Source organism: Pan troglodytes, chromosome 4, assembly GCF_028858775.2.
Source record: "Pan troglodytes isolate AG18354 chromosome 4, NHGRI_mPanTro3-v2.0_pri, whole genome shotgun sequence".
In the NCBI taxonomy this organism is placed as follows: domain Eukaryota; kingdom Metazoa; phylum Chordata; class Mammalia; order Primates; family Hominidae; genus Pan; species Pan troglodytes.
In genome coordinates, this window is record NC_072402.2 from 96,021,306 (window position 1) to 96,037,587 (window position 16,282).

The window sequence follows — 16,282 nt, forward strand, 5'->3', positions numbered from 1 at the left end:
AAAATTGAGCTAACAATAGGATTTAAGTAGAATATTCGTTTTTTGTTTTTAAAAAGGTTCTATCTCAACAAGACCATAAAGTTATTTTAAGTGGGTTAACAATGGGAAAGTAACACTTTAGGAATGGGACAGGCATAACACTCTGATTGGTAGAGCAGAAAGATGATATTCTTGTCAAAACTGTAATCGGAAAATTTTCTAGACATGCTAAGCTAAGTGTATTAGTCCATTTTGACACTGCTGATAAAGACATACCTGAGACTAGGAAGAAAAATAGGGTTAATGGACAGCCGAGACCACGTCCGCCCCGTGAGCACAGAGCGTCGCCCTCCCCGCTCTGCCGGGCATCCATACCCGCAGCTAGCTCACCATGGATGATGATATCAGCGCGCTCCTCATCAACAAGGGCTCTGGCATGTCCAAGGCCAGCTTCACAGGTGACAATGCCCCCGGGCCATCTTCCCCTCTGTCATGGGCGCCAGGGAGTGATGGTGGGCATGGGTCAGAAGGACTCCTATGTGGGTGATGAGGCCCAGAGCAAGAGAGGCATCCTGACCCTGAAGTACCCCGTGGAGCACCAACTGGGCACCAACTGGGATGACATGGAGAAGATCTGGCACCACACCTTCTACAACAAGCTGTGTATGACTCCTGAGGAGCACCCCATGCTGTTGACCCAGGCCCCCCTGAACCCCAAGGCCAATCATAAGATGACCCAGATCATGTTTGAGACCTTCAGCAACACCCCAGCCATATACATGGCCATCCAGGCTGTGGTGCTGTCCCTGTACGCCTCTGGCCTTACCACTGGCATTGTGATGGACTCTGGTAACGGGGTCACCCACACTGCCCATCTACGAGTGGTATGCCCTCCCCCACGCCATCCTGCGTCTGGACCTGGCTGGCCTGGACCTGACTGACTACCTCATGAAGATCCTCACCGAATGGGCACTACAGCTTCACCACCACGGCTGAGCAGGGAATCATGCATGACATCAAGGAGAAGCTGTGCTATATCACCCTGGACTTTGAGCAGGAGATGGCCACAGTGGCCTCCAGCTCCTCCCTGGAGAAGATCTACAAGCTGCCCGACCTCCCGATAGCCAGGTCATCACCATCAGCAATGAGAGGTTCCACAGCCCCCAGGACCTCTTCCAGCCTTCCTTCCTGGGCATGGAATCCTGTGGCATCCTACTGTCAACTCCATCATGAAGTGTGACATGGACATCCGCAAAGACCTGCATGCCAACACAGGGCTGTCTGGCGGCACCACCATGTACCCTGGCATGGCAGGACAGGATGCAGAAGGAGATCACCACCCTGGTGCCATTGCTCCTCTGGAGAGTTAGTACTCCGTGTGGATCAGCGACTCCATCCTGGCCTCGCTTTCCAGCTTCCAGCAGACGTGGATCAGCAAGGAATACGACGAGCCCGACCCCTTCCTCATCCATCACAAGTGTTCTAGGCGGATTGTAACTTAGTTGCATTATACCCTTTCTTGACAAAACCTAACTTGCGCAGAAAACAAGATGAGATTGGCATGGCTTTATTTGTTTTTTTGTTTTGTTTTGTTTTTGGCTTGACTCGGGATTTAAAAACTGGAACAGTGAAGGTGACAGCAGTCGGCTGGAGGAAGCATCCCCCAAAGTTCTGCAATGTGGCCGAGGACTTTGATTGTACATTGTACATTTTTAAATAGTCATCCCAAATATCATGAGATGCATTGTTACAGGAAGTCCGTTGCCCTCTTAAAAGCCACCCCACTACTCTCTAAGGAGAATGGCCCAGTCCTCTTCTGAGCCCACAAAGGGGAGGCGATAGCATTGCTTTTGTGTAAATTATGTAATGCAAAAAATTTTTTAATCTTCACCTTAATACTTTTTAATTTTGTTTTATTTTGAGTGATCAGCCTTTGTGGCCCCCCTCTTTTGTCCCCCAACTTGAGATGTATGAAGGCTTTTGGTCCCCCTGGGAGTGGGTGGAGGCAGCCAGGGCTTACCTATACACTGACTTGAGACCAGTTGAATAAAAGCGCACACCAAAAAAAAAAAAAAGAGAGAGAAAAAGAAAAAGAAAAATAGGTTTAATGGCAGGGGAGGCTTCACAATAAAGGCAGAAGGCAAAGGCACTTCTTACATGGTTTTGGCAAGAACTAAAGAGAGAGAGAGAGAACTGAATGCGGAAACCCCTTATAAAACCATCAGATCTCATGAGACTTATTCACTAACAAGAAAACAGTATGGGGGAAACTGCCCCCATGATTTAATTATTTCCCACCGAGTCCCTCCCACAACACATGGGAATTATGGGAGTACAATTCAAGATGAGATTTGGGTGGGGACACAGAGCCAAACCATATCACTAAGTAACTGTCTCTTGCATGCATTTAAGCTGCATTCAACTGTATGTATTTCTCCTATATGTGTTGCTCTGGAAGCCCAAGTCTTGAAACTAGAACCCTTGCCCTGAAATTGAGAAACTCATTGACTACCTCAAGTGCTGGTGCTAACCCCAAATTACACTGGAGGTGATTTCTATCTTTACAAGTTCCATCTGAGCTCTGTTACCATCTTGGGCTGCTTTCTCTTCTGCTTTTCATTTCCTTGTTTGTTTCCTTCGCCCCATACACCATTTCTTTAAATTCTCCTTAACTCCAAAGGCCTGGACAGAAAACAGAAATGCATAAGACTTGACAACTCAGTAGGAGCTCTGATTTTACCCTGATAACATCTGGACATAGAAAACAGGGAGGAAGTGAACAAGATGCAAATTGCACTCTTCTCCCCACCCAAAGCCATGAGCCCTTCTCTGGATCCCACTCACATTCCTGAAGCCAACAGACTGCGTGCTCAAGAGGTTTAGGCCTTGAGAACTTCACAGGGGAAAGCCAAGGAAAATGACACTGCTGAAGCTGATACAGCACATCTGCTTGCCTCATGGCATTAGTCATTGGATTTCTGAAGCACTAAATAATAACTCACAAATTCAAAGCAAGTTATTCATTAAATGAACTTTGTGCAAAGATAAATAGGATAGATTAATGAAGACTCTGATGTCTAAGTTTTCAAATTAATTGCATGATTGAGACTGATTAGCAGCAAATATTTAGTTAGAAAAGCAAGTCACACCCTATAGGGTGAAGGGTTCCACCCATTGTCTATTTCCAGAATGGTGAAAAGACTACACCAGTGAACTGCACCAGAGGAAAGTCCTGGCAGTAACAGAGCCTAGAATTGCCTTTATAGCTGCTGTCAAAAGAGTGGATATCCACGTTAACTATTCTGGATCCTCATTCTGGTCATAGTTTCACAGCCAGACTTGTTTATCTGCAGCACAATCATCTCTGATCCCAGAACTTACCAGCTTTCTTACTTTCCTCCATACTAACATTTATTTACCAATTATATTATCATCATACAAGTACTGTGTCACAGCTTCTAACATTGCCTAACACACAATTTGGGGAATTAGAAATAGTTACAACAGCTCTAGAGACAAGGTTTTTGACTTTATACTATTTTAGATATGTTGTAACAAGTCCTTAAAATTTGAGAGTGCCTATTCTTAGGCCGAATCAGCAAAAATGTATGCCACATAGCAACAGCATTGTAATTCTAGACCTACTATATTTGGTATGATTACAACTTATTAATTCCAGCATTATAAATTTTAAAGGATTACATGAAATTGGTTAATTTCATCAATTAGATATTGTCTCACTACTCCCTTGTTTTTTGTTTATAGCTTTTTTTTTTTTGTAGAGAGAGGATAAATATTTGTGAAACCTCCGGGATACGATTCTATGCTAAGTTGCTCCAGAGCCAGATTGCCTATGTGGGAAAATAGGCTTCATCATTTATTAACTGAATAACTTTAGTTAAGTATTGAATCTTTGCATTCTTTGGATTTTCATCTATAAAACAGGAATAATAAAGGTGTTTATTTCTAAAAAATTTAATGAGTTAATATGTGTAGAGAACTAAGAAGAGTACTAGGCTCATAACATACATACAACAAATGTTACACATTATTACTATCAGTGTTTGGAAATACACAATACTATATTTCAGCTTTTAAATGGCAAAACAGTGTAAGAAGCAGGGAAATTTTAAAATGCAAACTGTGACTGCTATCTGTAAGAACAAGTTAAAGATGGGAATCAGGAATATCAGACTTTAGATAATTTTTATAGAAATTTCCAATTCAAAGCAATAGCTAAAGTACACAGTATAGAATTTAACAAATGAAGGGCATATTAATGTTGAGAAAAGAAACATTTTGCAAATCTCTAACCTTAATTTCCCTGCATTTAACACATTTTGACTTTTATATAAACTTCTTATTCAAAGGAAACTTGCTGAAATGTTTGTCCAATGCATCTTCACTTTTTAAATTATAGGATCTCGTAGTATCTCTATCATTCCTTTCACCTTGCCTTGACCTATCACCTCTCCTTCTGAATTAAATTTCCACAGTAAGGCATATACTCTCCTTGATTAGCAAGTCTCTCACATTTTAAATTCAGGAACTTTTTAAACTCTTAGAAATTATCAGCTAAGCACAGTGGCATGAGACTGCAGTTCTAGCGACTTGGAAGGTTGAAACAAGAAGATCACTTGAGGAGGGCAGCCAAGATGGCCGAATAGGAACAGCTCCGGTCTACAGCTCCCAGCATGAGTGATGCAGAAGACAGGTGATTTCTGCATTTCCCTCTGAGGTACCGGGTTCGTCTCACTAGGGAGTGCCAGGCAGCGGGCGCAGGTCAGTGGGTGCATCACACCGTGTGCGAACCAAAGCAGGGCGAGGCATTGCCTCCCTCGGGAAGTGCAAGGGATCAGGCAGTTCCCTTTCCTAGTCAAAGAAAGGGGTGACAGACGGCACCTGGAAAATCAGGTCACTCCCACCCTAATACTGCGCTTTTCCGACGGGCTTAAAAAACGGCGCACCAGGAGATTATATCCTGCACCTGGCTCGGAGGGTCCCATGCCCATGGAGTCTCACTGATTGCTAGCACAGCAGTCTGAGATCAAACTGCAAGGTGGCAGCGAGGCTGGGGGAGGGGCGCCTGCCATTGCCCAGGCTTGCTTAGGTAAACAAAGCAGCCGGAAAGCTCGAACTGAGTGGAGCCCACCACAGTGCAAGGAGGCCTGCCTGCCTCTGTAGGCTCCACCTCTGGGGGCAGGGCACAGACAAACAAAAAGACAGCAGTAACCTCTGCAGACTTAAATGTCCCTGTCTGACAGCTTTGAAGAGAGTAGTGGTTCTCCCAGCACGCAGCTGGAGATCTGAGAACGGGCAGACTGTCTTCTCAAGTGGGTCCCAGACCCCTGACCCCTGAGCAGCCTAACTGGGAGGCACCCCCCAGTAGGGGCAGACTGACACTGCACACGGCCGGGTACTCCTCTGAGACAAAACTTCCAGAGGAACGATCAGATAGCAGCATTCGCAGTTCATGAAAATCCAGTGTTCTGCAGCCACTGCAGCTGTTACCCAGGCAAAGACGGTCTGGAGTGGACCTCTAGCAAACTCCAACAGACCTGCAGCTGAGGGTCCTGTCTGTTAGAAGGAAAATTAACAAACAGAAAGGACATCCACACCGAAAACCCATCTGTACATCACCATCATCAAAGACCAAAGGTAGATAAAACCACAAAGATGGGGAAAAAACAGAGCAGAAAAACTGGAAACTCTAAAAAGCAGAGCGCCTCTCCTCCTCCAAAGGAACGCAGTTCCTCACCAGCAACGGAACAAAGCTGGACGGACAATGACTTTGACGAGTTGAGAGAAGGCTTCAGATGATCAAACTACTCCGAGCTACAAGAGGAAACTCAAACCAAAGGCAAAGAAGTTGAAAACTTCGAAAAAAATTTAGACAAATGTATAACTAGAATAACCAATACAGAGAAGTGCTTAAAGGAGCTGATGGAGCTGAAAACCAAGGCTCGAGAACTACGTGAAGAATGCAGAAGCCTCAGGAGCTGATGCGATCAACTGGAATAAAGGGTGTCAGTGATGGAAGACGAAATGAATGAAATGAAGCGATAAGGGAAGTTCAGAGAAAAAAGAATAAAAAGAAACAAACAAAGCCTCCAAGAAATACGGGACTATGTGAAAAGACCAAATCTACGTCTGATTGGTGTACCTGAAAGTGACGGGGAGAACGGAATCAAGTTGGAAAACACTCTGCAGGATAATATCCACAAGAACTTCCCCAATCTAGCAAGGCAGGCCAACACGCAAATTCCGGAAATACAGAGAATGCCACAAAGATACTCCCCAAGAAGAGCAACTCCAAGACACATAATTGTCAGATTCACCAAAGTTGAAATGAAGGAAAAAATGTTAAGGGCAGCCAGAGAGAAAGGTCGGGTTACCCACAAAGGGAAGCCCATCAGACTAACAGCAGATCTCTTGGCAGAAACTCTAAAAGCCAGAAGAGAGTGGGGCCAATATTCAACATTTTTAAAGAAAAGAATTTTCAACCCAGAATTTCATATCCAGCCAAACTAAACTTCATAAATGAAGGAAAAATAAAATCCTTTACAGACAAGCAAATGCTGAGAGATTTTGTCACCACCAGGCCTGCCCTAAAAGAGCTACTGAAGGAAGCACTAAATATGGAAAGGAACAACGGTACCAGCCACTGCAAAATCATGTCAAACTGTAAAGACCATCAAGGCTAGGAAGAAACTGCATCAACTAACGAGCAAAATCACCAGCTAACATCATAATGACAGGATCAAATTCACACATAACAATATTAACTGTAAATGTAAATGGACTAAATGCTCCAATTAAAAGACACAGACTGGCAAATTGGATAAAGAGTCAAGACCCATCAGTGTGCTGTATTCAGGAAACCCATCTCACGTGCAGAGACACACATAGGCTCAAAATAAAAGGATGGAGGAAGATCTACCAAGCAAATGGAAAACAAAAAAAGGCAGGGGTTGCAATCCTAGTCTCTGATAAAACAGACTTTAAACCAACAAAGATCAAAAGAGACAAAGAAGGCCATTACATAATGGTAAAGGGATCAATTCAACAAGAAGAGCTAACGATCCTAAATATATATGCACCCAATACAGGAGCACCCAGATTCATAAAGCAAGTCCTGAGTGACCTACAAAGAGACTTAGACTCCCACACAATAATAATAGGAGACTTTAACACCCCACTGTCAACATTAGACAGATCAACGAGACAGAAAGTTAACAAGTATATCCAGGAATTGAACTCAGCTCTGCACCAAGCGGACCTAATAGACATCTACAGAACTCTCCACCCCAAATGAACAGAATATATATTTTTTTCAGCACCACACCACACCTATTCCAAAACTGACCACATACTTGGAAGTAAAGCTCTCCTCAGCAAATGTAAAAGAACAGAAATTATAACAAACTGTCTCTCAGACCACAGTGCAATCAAACTAGAATTCAGGATTAAGAAACTCACTCAAAACCGCTCCACTACATGGAAACTGAACAATCTGCTCCTGAATGACTACTGGGTACATAATGAAATGAAGGCAGAAATAAAGATGTTCTTTGAAACCAACGAGAACAAAGACACAACATACCAGAATCTCTGGGACACATTTAAAGCAGTGTGTGGAGGGAAATTTATAGCACTAAATGCCCACAAGAGAAAGCAGGAAAAATCCAAAATTGGCACCCTAATATCACAATTAAAAGAACTAGAAAAGCAAGAGCAAACACATTCAAAAGCTAGCAGAAGGCAAGAAATAACTAAAATCAGAGCAGAACTGAAGGAAATAGAGACACAAAAAACCCTTCAAAAATTAATGAATCCAGGAGCTGCTTTTTGAAAGGTTCAACAAAATGGATAGACTGCTAGCAAGACTAATAAAGAAGAAAAGAGAGAAAAATCAAATAGACAGAATAAAAAATGATAAAGGGGATATCACCACTGATCCCACAGAAATACAAACTACCATCAGAGAATACTACAAACACCTCTATGCAAATAAACTAGAAAATCTAGAAGAAATGGATAAATTCCTGGACACATACACCCTCCCAAGACTAAACTAGGAAGAAGTTGAATCTCTGAATAGACCAATAACAGGCTCTGAAATTGTGGCAATAATCAACAGCTTACCAACCAAAAAGAGTCCAGGACCAGACGGATTCACAGCCGAATTCTACCAGAGGTACAAGGAGGAACTGGTACCATTCCTTCTGAAACTATTCCAATCAATAGAAAAAGAGGGAATCCTCCCTAACTCATTTTATGAGGCCAGCATCATCCTGATACCAAAGCCGGGCAGAGATACAACCAAAAAAGAGAATTTTAGACCAATATCCTTGATGAACATTGATGCAAAAATCCTCAATAAAATACTGGCAAACTGAATCCAGCAGCACATCAAAAAGCTTATCCACCATGATCAAGTGGACTTCATCCCTGGGATGCAAGGCTGGTTCAACATATGCAAATCAATAAATGTAATCCAGCATATAAACAGAACCAAAGACAAAAACCACATGATTATCTCAATAGATGCAGGAAAGGCCTTTGACAAAATTCAACAACCCTTCATGCTAAAAACTCTCAATAAATTAGGTATTGATGGGACGTATCTCAAAATAATAAGAGCTATCTATGACAAACCCACAGCCAATATCATACTGAATGGGCAAAAACTGGAAGCATTCCCTTTGAAAACTGACACAAGACAGGGATGCCCTCTCTCACCACTCCTATTCAATATAGTGTTGGAAGTTCTGGCCAGGGCAATTCTCTGGCAGGAGAAGGAAATAAAGGGTATTCAATTAGGAAAAGAGGAAGTCAAACTGTCCCTGTTTGCAGATGACATGATTGTATATCTAGAAAACCCCATTGTCTCAGCCCAAATCTCCTTAAGCTGATAAGCAACTTCAGCAAAGTCTCAGGATACAAAATCAATGTACAAAAATCACAAGTATTCTTATACACCAATAACAGACAAACAGAGAGCCAAATCATGAGTGAACTCCCATTCACAATTGCTTCAAAGAGAATAAAATACCTAAGAATCCAACTTACAAGGGACATGAAGGACCTCTTCAAGGAGAACTACAAACCACTGCTCAATGAAATAAAAGAGGATACAAAGAAATGGAAGAACATTCCATGCTCATGGGTAGGAAGAATCAATATCGCGAAAATGGCCATACTGCCCAAAGGAATTTATAGATTCAATGCCATCCCCATCAAGATACCAATGACTTTCTTCACAGAATTGGAAAAAACTACTTTAAAGTTCATATGGAACCAAAAAGCAGCCCACATCACCAAGTCAATCCTAAGACAAAAGAACAAAGTTGGAGGCATCATGCTACCTGACTTCAAACTATACTACAAGGCTACAGTAACCAAAACAGCATGATACTGGTAACAACACAGAGATATAGATCAATGGAAAAGAACAGAGCACCCAGAAATAACACCACACATCTACAACTATCTGATCTTTGACAAACCTGAGAAAAACAAACAATGGGGAAAGGATTCCCTATTTAATAAATGGTGCTGGGAAAACTGGCTAGCCATATGTAGAAAGCTGAAACTGGATCCCTTCCTTACACCTTATACAAAAATTAATTCAAGATGGATTAAAGACTTAAACGTTAGACCTAAAACCATAAAAACCCTAGAAGAAAACCTAGGCATTACCATTCAGGACATAGGCATGGGCAAGGACTTCATGTCTAAAACACCAAAAGCAATGGCAACAAAAGCCGAAATTGACAAATGGGATCTAATTAAACTAAAGAGCCTCTGCACAGCAAAAGAAACTACCATCAGAGTGAACAGGCAACCTACAAAATGGGAGAAAATTTTCGCAACCTACTCATCTGACAAAGGGCTAATATCCAGAATCTACAATGAACTCAAACACATTTACAAGGAAAAAACAAACAACCCCATCAAAAAGTGGGTGAAGGACATGAACAGACACTTCTCAAAAGAAGACATTTATGTAGCCAAAAAACACATGAAAAATGCTCACCATCACTGGCCATCAGAGAAATGCAAATCAAAACCACAATGAGATACCATCTCACACCAGTTAGAATGGCAATCATTCAAAAGTCAGGAAACAACAGGTGCTGGAGAGGATGTGGAGAAATAGGAACACTTTTACACTGTTGGTGGGACTGTAAACTAGCTCAACCATTGTGGAAGTCAGTGTGGCGATTCCTCAGGGATCTAGAACTAGAAATACCATTTGACCCAGCCATCCCATTACTGGGTATATACCCAAAAGACTATAAATCATGCTGCTATAAAGACACATGCACACGTATGTTTATTGCGCCGCTATTCACAATAGCAAAGACTTGGAACCAACCCAAATGTCCAACAATGACAGACTGGATTAAGAAAATGTGGCACATATACACCATGGAATACTATGCAGCCATAAAAAATGATGAGTTCATGTCCTTTGTAGGGACATGGATGAAATTGGAAATCATCATTCTCAGTAAACTATCGCAAGAACAAAAAACCAAACACCGCATGTTCTCACTCATAGGTGGGAATTGAACAATGAGAACACATGGACACAGGAAGGGGAACATCACACTCTGGGGCCTGTTGTGGGGTGGGGTGAGGGGGGTGGGATAGCATTAGGAGATTTACCTAATGCTAAATGACAAGTTAATGGGTGCAGCACACCAACATGGCACATGCATACATATGTAACTAACCTGCACATTGTGCACATGTACCCTAAAACTTAAAGTGTAATAATAATAAAATAAAAAATTTAAAAAAATACATCAGACAAAAAAAAAAAAAAAGGATCACTTGAGCCCAGGAGTTCAAGACTGTGGTGCCCTATAGTCATACTTCCAATTCGAAAATGGTGGCATAGAAATAAGCTGGCTTCACTCCCTTTTACAGACAACCAAAAACAAATATATAGCACCAAGATGATCACCAGCAATATCCTAGAACACAAATATGAGGATGAATCAGTTCCTGGAGCCAAAGAGAAGTGAAAAATCTCCAGCAGACGATAAGAGAGCCATATGTTCATGACAATGACACCCCTCCCTGGAATCTGCCCTGCCCCAAGTATGTGGAAAATGTTGATTGACTCTCAGTTTCCACACTGGAGAAAGTGAGACTGAGGTTGACAGTCAGCTTCTCTACTTTCTTATGTTCCCTGACAGGAGACCTGTCCCTACCTCAAACTGTGGGAAGCATGGTGAGTGCCTAAAAGGAGAAACATCTCTGAGGACAGCCAAAGACAAAGTAGAGAGGCAGGACTAACATCCTGAATGTTAGAAACTGCTCTGTAATTCAGCCAAATGACATGCCAAATCGGAGTGGCTGCTTAGCAGTACCATGCTGTAGGAGGTACATTCCACAGGGCCCCTGAGCACAAACTACAGCCAGCCGTTCCACACTGCCAGGATATCCCCTTTGGGACCTCCCCTATTTCTGATGATCAGTCTCTGATAATTTGCTAGAGCCAAGGCAAACATGGGCTTAAAGTGCCATCTAGTGCTGAAAAGGAGGCACTGACCTAGCGGAAAAAAGTATAAGAAATTCAACAGGTAAATTATGAAGAATCTCTAAGTAAACATAGCCAATAAAAACCAAAACAAGCCAGGCAGAGAAAACTGGAATGAATAACTAATTGTTAAATGCAAAGACATAGATGTACATTCACACACACACACACACACACAAACAGCAAAAAGGAAACCATGACCTCTCCAAATAGACAAAGCAAGGAACCAGTGACTGACCCTAACAAGACTGATACATGAGCTCTCTGTCCAATAATTCAAAATAGGAGTTTGAAAGAAACTTAGTGCTCTCCAAGATAACACATAAAAGCAATTTATAAATTTATCAGATAAATTTTACAAGGAGATTGAAATAATAACAAAAGATCAAACAAAAATCTTGGAATTGAGAAACACATTTGCTGAATTCAAAAATTCATTGAAGGCTCTTTAGAGCAGAATGTACCAAGCAGAGGAAAGAATCAGTGCTCCCAAAGACAGGCTGTTTAGAAGTACACAGTCACAGGAGAAATAACAAAAAAAAAAAGTCAAAAGGAATAAAGACTACTGATAAGATATAGAAAATTACCTCGAAAGACAAAATCTAAGAATTACTAGTATTCAAAAGGGAGCTGAGCAAAAGAACAAGGTAGAACACTTACTCAAAAAATAATAGCAGAAAATTTTCCAAAACTTGAGAAAGAAATAAAAGTTCAAGTATAGGAAGGACAGAGAACATCAAATAGGACTACGCCAAGACATATAATAATTAATCTCTCGAAGGCCAAAGACAATGAGAGAATCCTAAAAAGCAGCAAGAGAAAAAAAGCAAACAACATGCAAAGAAATGCCAATCATCTGATGACAGACTTCTCAGTGGAAACCACACAGGCCAGGAGGGAGCAGAATATTTTCAAAGTGTTGAAAAGAAAAAAAACAAAAAACAAAAAACAAAACCTGCCATTCAAAAATACTTTATCCAGCAAAGCTATCATTCAAATAAGGAGTCACAAAGTCTTTCCTAGGCAAACAAAAGCTAAGAGAATTCATCACCACCAGACTTACCTCACAAAAAATGGTAAAGGGAACTCTTCAATCTGAACAAAAAAAATACTAATGTGAAAAAAGAAAATATTTAAAGGTACAAAATCCACTGGTAAAATTAAGTACAAAATCATCCCCAGAATACTCCAATTCTGTAATTTTAGTGTGCAATCCACCCATAACTCTAGTATGAAGCCTAAAAGATAAATACATATAAAATAATATTAGCTCCAGAAACTTAAGAGATAGGCAATAAAAAATGTAAGTTGAGACAACCAAAATCAAAATGTGGGATGATAGAGTTAAAATATAAAGATTGTTTTTAGTTTTTTATTTGTTTGCTTGTTTTTACTCTTTTTTGTGTTATCTAATACAAGTTGTCATCTCTTTAAAATAATTTGTTATATCTATAAGATATTTCACATAAGCTTCATGGTAACCACAATGCAAAAACCTATAATAGATACATTAAAAGTAAAAATCAACAAATTAAAACATACTACAAGCAAAAAAATCAATTAACAACAAAAGATGACAGGAAGAAAGAGAGAGAGGAGCTACAACACAACCAGAAAACAAGCAATGAAATGGCAGTAGTAAGGCCTTACTTATCAATAATAATGCTGAATGTAAATGGACTCAATTTTCCAATTAAAAATATAGAGTGACTAAATGAATAAAAAAGCAAGATCCAACTAAATTCTGCCTATAGGAAACCTCACCTAAAAAATCACACCTAGATTGAAAGTGTAGGAAAAAAAAGATATTTCATGTGAATGGAAACCAAAAAGAGCAGCAGTTGCTATACTTACATGAGATAAAATAGATGTCCAGAAAAGACTGTAAAAAGAGACAAAGAAGGTCTTATAAAGATAAAAGAGTCAATACAGAATGGAAGATAACAATTGTAAATATCTGTGCACTCAACAGCAGAGTACCCAAGTATATAAAGCAAACATTAATATATCTAAAGGGATAGATAGACTGCAATATAATAATATACTAGTAGGAAACTTAAACACCCCTACTCTTAGTAATGAACAGATCATCTAGAAAGAAAATCCAAAAAACCATTGACATTAAACTATACTAAAATAAAAAGGCCTAACTGACATTTACAGAACAGTTGATCCAACTGCTGATGAATGTACATTATTTTCATCAGCACATGGGACATTCTCCAGAATAGTTGATATTTTAGGCCACAAAACAAGTTTCAACAAGTTCAAAAAGTTAGAAACAAAATCAAACATCTTTCTGACCACAGTGGAATAATACTAGAAATCAATAAAAAGAGGAAGCTCAGAAAGTACACAAACACATGGATATTGACATGCTCCTAAATGACCAATATGGTCAGTGAATAAACTAAGAAGAAAATATAAAACTCTTTTGAAACAAATAAAAATGTAAGCACATTTCAAAATCTATGGGATACAGCAAAAGCGTACTAAGAGCAAAGTTTGTAGCAATAAATGCCTATATCAAAAAGAAGTTGAAAAACCTCAAGTAAACTAATGATGCACCTTGAAGGACTAGAAAAGCAAGAACAAAGCAAACATAAAATTAGTAGGAGAAAAGAAATAATAAAGATCAGGACAGAAATAAATAACATTGCAACTAAAAAAAAAACAAAATCAATGAAACAAAAAGTTAGATCAAAGAAACAGAAGATCAATGAAACAAATAGATTTTTGAAAAAAAAAATAGGCAAACCTTTAGCTCAACTAAGAATAAAAGAGAAGACCCAAATAAATAAAATTAGAAATTAAAAGGGGACATAACCACTGAGATTATAGAAATATAAAGAATTATTACAGACTATTAGGAAAAACAGTATACCAATACATTGAAAAACCTAGAAGAACTGAATGTATTCCTGGACACATATAAACTACCAAAACTAAACCATGAAGAAATAGAAAACTTCAACAAATCAATAAATTGAAGTCATAAGAAAATGTCACCCATCAAAGAAAATCCCAGGACTTGATGTCTTCACTGCTGAATTCTACCAAATGTTTAAAGGATAACTAATATCAATTCTACTCAAACTCTTCAAAAAAAAAAAAATGAGGAGGAATGAATACTTTCAGACTCATTCTGTGAGGCCAGCATTACCCTGATACCAAAACCAGACAAAGACACAACAAAAAGAAAAATACAGGCCAATATCACTGATGAACACAGATGCAAAAGTCCTCAATAAACTACTAGCTAACTGAATTCAGAAATACATTAAAAAGGTCTTTCAATATGATCAAATAGGATTCATCCCAGGGATGCAAGGATGTTTCAACATAGGCAAATCAATAAATATGACACATTGCATTAAAAGAACAAAGAACAAAAACCATATGATCATTTCTGTAGAATGCTGAGAAAGCATTTGATAAAATTTAGCTCCCTGCTTTATGATAAAAACTCTCAACAAAGGAATATACCTTAGAAGGAATATATTCTTCTGTGCAAAAGTAATTGCAGTTTTGCAATTACTTGCCTTTAGTTACCTTTAATAGTAGAAACCACAATTACTTTTGCACCAAATACCCTAAAATAATGTATAGTATATATAGTGTGTACATGTATGTATATATAAATACATATGTAAAATATAGTGTAGAAGAAATATATCTTAAAATAATAAAGGCCATATATATGACAAACCCACATCCAGCATCATACTGAATGGGGAAATATTGAAAGCCTTATCTCTAAGATCTCGAATAAGACAAGGATGCCTACCGACTTTCACCACTTTTATTCAACATAATACCAGAAGTTTGGGACAGAACAATTAAAAAGTGGGGAGGGGCATCCAAGTCAGAAAGAGAAGAATTCAAATTATCCTTGCATACAGGTGGCATGATCTTACATTTGGAAAAATCTGAAGACTCCACCAAGAAATTGTTAGAACTGACCAATGAATTTAGTAAAGTTTCAGGATAAAATAATCAACAAACAAAAATCACTGACATTTATATACACCAACAGCAAATAATCCACAAAAGAAATAATGCAAGCAATCTTAATTACAATAGATACAAAAATATATAATACCCAGGAATCAATTTAACTGGAGATGAAAGATTTATTTTTATAAATAAGTTTTTCCTCTTGGAAAACTATAGAATACTGATAAAAGAAATTGAAAAAAACACAAAAAATGGAAAGATATGCCCAGCTTATGAATTGGAAGAACTAATATTGCTAAAACAACAATTCTACCCAAAACAATTGCAGATTCTATGTAATCCCTATCAAAATACAAATAACACTCTTCACAGAAGTAAACTAAAATTTATATGAAACTACAAAAGACCCTATGTAGCCACAGCAATCCTAAGCAAAAAGAACAAAAGAACATCACACTACCTGACTTTATTTTATAAAATACACTACTAAGCTATGGTAACCAAATTAGCATGCTACTGGCACAAAATCAGAAACGTGGACTGGCATAAAATCAGAAACAACGGAACAGAATAGAGGGCCCAAATATAATTCCATGCATTTACAGCTAACTCATTTTTTATGAAGACATCACAAACATACATCAAGGAAAAGACAGTAGCTTTAATAAATTGTGTTGGGAAATCTGTATATCCATACTCAGAAGAATGAAACTAGACCCCTATCTCTCACCACATACAAAAAAATCAAATCAAAATGGATTAAAGACTGAAATCTAAGATCTGAAACTATGA

General features: G+C 39.0%; 1 pseudogene; it reads left to right on the top strand.

Annotated features, from left to right (window-relative positions):
• Positions 1 to 302: 302 nt before the first annotated feature.
• Positions 303 to 1,481, top strand: LOC738994 (uncharacterized; annotated as a pseudogene).
• Positions 1,482 to 16,282: the final 14,801 nt, after the last annotated feature.